The 8,757-nt window shown below is 42.4% G+C and overlaps 1 pseudogene; it reads right to left on the bottom strand.

The window, feature by feature from the left end:
- Positions 1-5,647: 5,647 nt before the first annotated feature.
- LOC110216832 (small ribosomal subunit protein uS14 pseudogene) lies at positions 5,648-5,976 on the bottom strand (annotated as a pseudogene).
- Positions 5,977-8,757: the final 2,781 nt, after the last annotated feature.

The raw sequence follows: 8,757 nt of genomic DNA, 5'->3' as shown, positions 1-8,757 counted from the left end.
GTAAGCCCCTTTTGCCCTCTCCACCAGGGGGTGGGGGAGAATGAAAGGCCTGTTTGCTGATTTTGACCATGAATCACCAATAAACATGGTTCCTTTCTCTTTTTTATTTCCATACCCAGTTCCCACCTTTGAGAATAAGCCACGCTGTCCAAATGAGGCCAGGCAGAATAGGGGTGGGGGAACCCTGGGATGGCCTGTGCTAAACAGCCTCTTAACTGCTTCTGGAGGCAGATGTCCTCCCCTTTGGTAACAGTAGAGGGTGTTCTGGGATCAGTCAGTGGCCACTTGGCCAGGGATGGCTTAGCGCTCAGGAAGGTCAGCCCAAAGGGCCCTAGAATGGAAGAAATGATGCTGAAGTTAGTGGGAGAGACTGACTGACCCCTTGGGTCTCTGACATTACCTTTTCTTTCCTCAGGAAACAGAAAGATGGACTGAGATGGTCCATGACCCTCTACCATCCTAGTCTTATCTCTATAGGGGTTAAATTCATTAGCCAGGGCAGTCTCCATTTAACCCCAGGAAGGCAATGGTCCTATTACTTTGTGAGTGTCTAAGGGATAAGATCCATTTTTTTTCTTTTTTTTTCCATTTTATTGATTTATTTCGATTTATCAACAATCACTGCTTTTGAGTTTAAAATTTTTCTCCCCCCTCCTCCCCACCACCCTCCCCAAGACGGCGCACAATCTGATATAGGCTATACATTTACATTCCTATTAAACATATTTTCACATTAGTGAAGTTGTAAGTAAAAATTACTCACTAGTGTTTTGCTTTTGACCACTGCCTCCCTCAGTCCCTCCCTCCCTTTCCCTTTTCTCGCCCTTTAGCCTTACTGCTTCTTCCCTCCCTTTTATCCCCACTCCCTTTTCTTTCCCCTTTTCCCTCCTACTGCCTATAGGGCAAATTAGATTTCTATACCTAACTGATTATGTTATTCCCTTCTTGAACCAAATCTGATGAGAGTAAGGTTCAAACAATGCCCACCCTGCTCCCTTCTTTCCCTCTGCTGTGATAGGATTTTGTGTCTTTGTGTGTAATTTACTCTTGTCTACCTCCTTCTTTCTCGGTACATTTTCTTTCTTTCTTTCTTTCTTTTTTTTTTTTTTTTGGTTTTTTAGGCAATTGGGGTTAAGTGACTTGCCCAGGGTCACACAGCTAGTAAGTGTCAAGTGTTTGGTCTGAGGCCGAATTTGAACCCAGATCCTCCTGACTTCAGGGCCGGCACTCTATCCACTGCACCACCTAGCTGCCCCTCTCAGTACATTTTCTAAAATTAGACTAATCCACTTACTTGGATCCATTTAACCCACTTGATTAGATTTTTTTTTTATCATTACATCAAAGTTTAACTGTTATCCACCCCCTTTATGTATACTCCTTTAACATGGTGTAATAACAATACAAGAGTTACATGTGTCATCTTCCCTTGTAGGGATGTAAACAGCCCGCCCTTATTAACAACATGTTGTATCTTTCTGTCCCATTTACCTTTTTATGTCTTTCTTGAATCTTGTACTTGAAGATCAAATTTTTTGTTGAGCTCTGGTCTTTATGAGGAAGGTTTGAAAGTCCCCTATTTCATTGAATATCCATCTTTTCCCTTGAAAAATCATGCTCATTTTTGCAGGGTAGTTGATCCTTGGCTCCTTTGCCTTATGGAATATCATGTTCCACGCCCTGTGGTCTTTTAATGTAGAAGCTGCAAGGTCCTGTGTAATCCTGACTGTGGTTCCATGATATTTAAATTGTTTCTTTCTGGCTCTTACAGCACCTTATCTTTCATCTGGTAATTTTGGAATTTTGCTATTATATTCCTTGGTGTTGTTAATTTGGGATCTCTTTGAGGTGGTGAGCTGTGTATTCTTTCTATGGTTATTTTACCTTCTGGTTCTAGGACGTCAGGGCAGTTTTCCTTTATGATTTCCTGAAAGATACTGTCTGGGCTCTTTTTTTTCATCATGATTTTCAGATAGTCCAAGAATTTTTAAATTGTCTGTCCTGGATCAATTTTCCAGGTCAGTTGTTTTACTGATGAGGTATTTTATGTTTTCATCCATTTTTTCATTTTTTTGTTTCTGTTTGACTGATCCTTGCTCTCTCTCATAGAGACATTAGTTTCCATTTGTCCAATTTTAGTTTTTAACAGATTGTTTTCTTCTGTTAGTTTTTGTACTTCCTTCTCAATTGGCCAATTGTATTTTTAAGGGACTTTTCTTCAGTGTACTTTTTTTCCAATTGGCCAATTGTATTTTTTAAGGACTTTCTACCTCTCTCATTAACTTTTAAAATCCTTCTTGAGCTCTTCTAAGAAGACTTTTTGGACTTCAGACCAGTTCATATTCCCTTTTGATGTTCCAGATGTGGGTTTGTTGACAATGCTGTCCTCTTCAGAATTTCTGTCTTGTTCTTCACTCTTCTCATAATATGAATCTATGGTACATTTCTTTTTACTCATGGTGTTTCTTTATTCCCTGGCCTTTAAAGAGATTGAGCTCTCCTGCTGGAGAACAGAGGGTACTGACCCAAGCTTCTTGTGTTGGGAGCCTAGGTCTTGGTCACTGGTTTTGTGTGCTGGGGCCTCTTATGTTGGCAATTGGAAGCTGTAGGGTTCTGGCAGCTTACCTTGTGTTGGGCTGAAATCAGCAAGGCTGGAACTTTCAGGCAATTCTAGGTTGCCTGCTTTTCCTTTCCTTTTTAGCTTTCTTCACTTCCTTTTAGATGGGTGCTGCAGGGTGTTTATCTGCCTGGGGCCCCCTGCAGTGTTGTCTCCCTCATTTCTGCTAATGCACTGGGAGATTCCTTTGCAGTTAGGGATAAGATCCAGAAACACAACTGAACACTTGCCAGCTGACCTCAGATCCAAAGCTTTAAGTCTAAGAGGCTCCTAGGCAAGTGCTGTGAACTTTGACAACCACCTATGTGATGAATTGAACTATACTCATTGTAAGGCTATGGGAATTATGCTAATGACTTTGTATTTCCATGTATGTCCTCTAGTGAAGGCAAATGTAGATCTCTAAGCAGCTAAAGGATGGCATAGGAATATGGGTGGAGTCTCAAAAATCCACATTTCCAAAAATCCATCCAGGCTTCCTGATTGGACAAAAGTGAGACTGGGATTGAAGAATGGACCAATGATCTCAGTCCAAGAACCTGGGTGGGTGAATTGCAAATCAGGAGTGGGTGCATCCTGAAAGGAAGATACCTGGTGTAGTAGGGGAGACAGGGGATCTGAGGGGAGATGATCCAATGAAGATGGATAGTTTGGGCCTGCGGAATCTTGGAATAGTTTAGGTAGGAAGGGGGGTGAAGTAAAGGAGATAAGCATTTGTATAATATCTATGTGCCAGGCACTGTGCTGAGCACTTTATAAGTATTATCTCATTTGATCCTCAAAACAACCCCACAAGGGGGGTGCTGTCATTGTCCCTATTTATTTAGTTGAAGAAACTGAGACAAATAGAAGACAAGTGATTTTCCCAAGGTCACACAGCTAGTAAGTATCTAAGGCCAGATTTGAACTCAGGTCTTCCTGACTCTACACCTCTGCCTCGCTGTCTGGGTAGTTTTCTTTTATTCTCACATCTAGTGATTTTCCCCAGAAATAGTGTGCCACCCTCATCTTCAGTCTACTAGATCCTTCACTGCTGCCTACACATAGGCTAATGTCTTTCCCCAGTTCTTAAAAAAAAGCCTCCATTGATCTGACCATCTTCATCACCTGTCATCCTTCATCTTTTCAGCTAAATTCCTTGAAAAAGCTGCCTCCAATTCCTGTCCTCTCACTCACTTCTAAACCCTCTGCAGTCTGGCTTCCAATGCTATAACTCAATTGAAACTCTTCTCTCTGAAATTGCTGATAATCTCTTAAATGCCAAATGTAATGGCCTTTTCTTAATCCTCACCTTTTTTGGCCTCTTTGCAGACTCTGACACTGCTGATCGTCTCCTTGTGAATATTCTCTCCTCTACAGGTTTTGATGACAATATTCTCTCTGGGTCCTCCTTCTAGCTGTGTGGCCATTCCTTCTCAGTCTCCTTTGCTAGTTCTTCATCTATGTCCCTCCCACTAAACATGGGTGGCCCCCAAGGTTCTCTCCTCGTTCCTCTTCTCTTTCCCTCTGTTCCATATCTCATGGATTCAATTGTCATCTCTAGGCAGAAAACTCCTGGAACTATCCTAACCAAGTCCTAGCCTCTCTGTGCTACAGTCCTACGTCACCAACTACCTTTTAGACATCTCTAACTGGATGTCTCCACTGGCATCTCAAACTCAGTATGAGCAAAACAGAGCTATTATCCTTCTCCCAAAACCCAGCCCTCTGCTAAACTTCCTTATTACTATCGAGGGTACCACTATCCTCTCAGTCATCCAGACTCAAAACCTTGGTATCATCCTTGATTTCTCACTCTCACCCCACATATCCATCCATCGCCAAATCTTATTTTCCCTTTGAAAAATCATATGTATATATGTGTGTATATATACACATGTGTGTATATCTATATGTGTACATGCACACTTGTGTGTATATAAATCACCTCTCAACTCACACAATCACCACCTTAGTGCAAGCTCTCATTGCCAATTGCCTGGACTATTGAAATAGGCTTCTGATTGGGCTTCCTGCCTCTAATCTGTCTTTCCTTCCAACCAAGCCTTCATTAAACAGCCAACATGATTATCTTAAAGCATAAGTCTGACTGTGTCATATCTCTACTCAGTGAATTCCAATGGTTCCCACTTAGGTCCAAAATCAAATATAAAGTCCTCTTTTTTTGGCACTTAATGCTTTTCATAACCTAACCCCTTCTATTTCTTTCCCATGATACTTCATTCTCTTGCACATGTACAATCCATCCACCCCACTTGCTATTCCTCACACATGACTCTCCATCTCCCGCCTCCATGCCTTTGAACTGTCTGTTCCCCACCCCTGGAATGCTCTCTCTACTACCTACTGCTTAGTTTCCCTGGTTTCCTTCAAGACTCAGCTCAAATTCCACCTTCTGCAAGAAGCCTTTCCCAGCCCAACTGCCCAAGCTGCTGCTAGTGCCTTCCTCTCTCAGAATACTTTCTCTCTGTGTGTGTCTCTCTCCTCTTCTTTTCTCTTCTTTCTCTCTCCCTCTCTCTTTCTCCTCCCCTCTCCTTTCTCTCTGTATATACACATACACATAGTATCTCTTGGATCCAGTTATCTACATGTTGTTTCCATCATTAGTATATGAATTTCTTGAGGACAGAGACTGCTTTGCCTGTCTTTATATCCCCAGTGCTTAGCACATAACGAGCGCTGACTGACTGGCCAATAACATTGACTACACATTCTTCAAGTTCTTGGAGTCTGCCCTTAATCTTGAACTGGATGAGCTTGTGGCTTGAAAGGAGAGGATGCCAGGGAGCCATCCCAGATAGGTCCGGAGTGGGGGCAGCTAGATGGCACGGTGGATAGAGCTCCGGCCTTGGAGTCAAGAGGACCTGAGTTGAAATCTGACCTCAGATACTTAATGCTTACTAGCTATGTGACCCTGGGCAAGTCACTTCACCCTGATTGCCTCACCAGAAAAAAAAAACCAGATAGGTCCTGGAGTCTTCAGGCACCCAACAGAGCTTCCTGATATATTCTTTCTTCTTCTTCTTCTTTTTTTCCTGAGGATGACCTTTTTTAATTACGTATGCAAATTGGCATAGCATGTACAAAATGATCCATCTTTAGGTTGTCCAGGGTACAGTAAAATTGTAGTCACTGATGGTCAGCATAATCACTGAAGTGAGATTCACAAATATAACTTAGTCCAACTTGATGAAGCCATGTCCTTCGTGTACTGCCGGAAGCACTGGCAGCACATGTTCAGGCCGTACTTGCGGATCAGGCCATGCCGGTTCGAACACACGCGGCACGACCGAGACCCCTGGCCGAATTTTCAAGGGTGGCTCCAGTAGAGCTGCTGATGACCCATGGCGCCACTAGCAAAGACGTGAGACAAAAGCTTCTTTCTTCTTCTTAGAAGCCCATCCTACTTCTAGGTTGAGGGGAGATGCCAGGAACTTGGGTGACACCAGGTCAAACATCTCTTTAAAAGGTACCAAATCTTTCAGGTCTCTGTCCTCAGTGGATGAGTCCAAAGGTAGGTTGTATAAAAAAGCCCACATCAGAAAACACATAGTTTGATATGACTGGAGACAGGAAGAAGATGGCAAAGGGGGATGTGGGTGATCGACCAGGACACCCTACAGTATTGGCAGTGGCCAGGGAAGAAGAACAAATAATTGAGGTTCAGGATAACAGATCTCAGAGAACCAAGCTGTCCAAGAGACCCAGGAAGGTCCAGGAAGCTCAAGGGCCTTGAGTTGGCATTTGAAGATCCAGGAAATTTAATTAAAAGCCTATGATAAAAGAGCCCTGAAGAGGATGTTGCCCTGGGAGGCTGACAGAGGGTCTGTGAGTCCAAAGGTCTAGGGCTGGAGCCAGGGTTCCTGGAAACCTTTATAGCCCTGCACTGCTCCCATTCACTGGGTCCAAACTGATTAGAGATTTAGATCCAGAAGGGGTCTTAGACATCATTTAGTCTAATACCCTCAATTGATAGATGAAGAAATTAAGTCTAAGAGACTGGGCCTCTTGACAAGTTAAAGAACTTGTCAAAGGTCATATGAGTAATAAATGGCATAACTAGGATTCTCTCAGATTCTGTGTTTCTAAGTTCAGCCTTTTTTTTTCTCCTGAAACTTGATACCCTGATCAATAGATGTGAGGATGGTTCCAGGTAGTATCAGCGTTGCTGGAGAAACTGAGCCAGACAGCTTGGTCTTGCCTTTCCACTGTGTCCAGGACACACTTTAGGACCTTGATGGGGAAGGCATAGAAATATTGCGTGCACACACACACACGCATGCACGCACATGCACACGCGCGTGCACACACACAGAGTTATACAGTCTGTGATTGAATACCTCCTGTAACAAGGAACTCACCTATCAAGACAGCTCCTTTCATCATTGGATATCTCTAACTGTTTCTTGTACTGAGCAAATATCAGTTTCCTTGTAACTTCCTAGTTAGTCCTATCAGTCCTAGTTCTGACTTCTGGAACCACAAAGACTGTCTTCTTTTGCTTACAACCAATCCATCCCTTAATCTATTCTCCCTCTAATTTCCCATTCTCCCTTTTCCCTATTTCCTTGTTGACTGAGATGCATTTCCAAGTATATTTCTATGCTCATAAGAGCCCTTCAGATCTTTAAAAACAACAGCCATATCCCCTCCCCATTCTTTTCTTCTCCATGTTAAACATCTCTTGCCCCTTCAGCTAGTCCCTCATCAACCTCCTTGGCCTCATCTAAATATTCCAACTTTAAAATGGCTCAAATGGCAAATCCTTTCAGAAAATGAATAATCACATGTTTATTTATATATTGTATAAATTCAAGTTTGTTGGTATTGGATTTTCTTTTTTTTTTAATTTAATTTAATTAATTTATTTATTGAGGCAATTGGGGTTAAGTGACTTGCCCAAGGTCACACAGCTAGTAAGTGTCAAGTGTTTGGTCAGAGGCCGGATTTGAACTCAGGTACTCCTGACTTTGGGGCTGGTGCTCTATCCACTGCGCCACCTAGCTACCCCTGTGTTGGATTTTCTTAAAGCAAGACACATCTATGCCTACATGCAGACTAATGGCTGGGATGGACACCCTCAGAAACAGACAAAATCAGGGAATTTAGAGTTAGAAGGAACCTCGGAACCAAGCCAACAAATAATTGCTCTCCAACATTCCCAACAAGTGGTGATCAGGCCTTTGAAGGCCTCCAATGAGGGGGAAACAAATATTTCCTGTGGCAACCCATTCCACTCAAATTTGGGGAGTTGTTTAGGGTTATTTGAAGTCAGAGAGCATGGAGGTTAGGAAGAGGCAAGCTCTTTCAAAAGGGCTATTAATAATGCAAGGGCAGCTAGGTGGCACAGTGGTTAGAGTGCCTGGCCTGAATTCAAATCTGGCCCCAGACTCTTATTAGCTGTGTGACTCTGAGCAAGTCACATAACCCTGTTTGCCTCAGTTTCCTTATCTGTAAAATGAGATGGAGAAAGAAGTAGCAAACCACTTCAGTAACTGTGCCAAGAAAACCCCAAATGGGGTCACAGAGAGTCGGACATGGCTGAAAAATGACCTAACAAAATTATCATGTAAATGTTGCTTCCAACTTTCCAGGTGATACTTCGATGAATCCGTGATTTTATGAGTGTGGCTACTCTTACAGTAGCGAGGATAACCTTCCCTCTATGACTTCACATTCTGTGTGATTCTCATCTATATCCTTCCGTAAGTGCCTCATAGAGGATTCACCTAACACTCTAGAGGCCTTCTTCTGGTGCATAGAACACTGGGCCATGAGTTAGGAAGATCTAAATTCAGATATGGCCTCAGATAGCTGTTTGATTCTGAGCAAGTTACTTCATTTCTCTGTGTCTCAGTGTCATCATCTATCAAATGGAGATCATAATAGTATCTACCTCACTGGGTCATTGTCAGGATAAAATGAGATATCTCATTTTGCAAACTTTCAAGCACCGTGGAAATGCTACTTATTGTTATTGTTATTGTCATTATTGTTGTTATTACTAATGTACAACTTGGACTGTTGTCTCATTCTATTCTCATTACATGCCTTTTATGCTCATTCATATATCATATATATATATATTCATATATCCTCATTCATATGAGGCATGGCTGGCCATTAACTGAAGTCTATTA

The sequence above is a fragment of the Phascolarctos cinereus genome, unplaced genomic scaffold (assembly GCF_003287225.1).
Source record: "Phascolarctos cinereus isolate Bilbo 61053 unplaced genomic scaffold, phaCin_HiC Scaffold_2;HRSCAF=192, whole genome shotgun sequence".
Lineage (NCBI taxonomy): Eukaryota > Metazoa > Chordata > Mammalia > Diprotodontia > Phascolarctidae > Phascolarctos > Phascolarctos cinereus.
The sequence above is the reverse complement of the archived record's forward strand: the minus strand, read 5'-3'. Positions and strand labels throughout refer to the sequence as shown.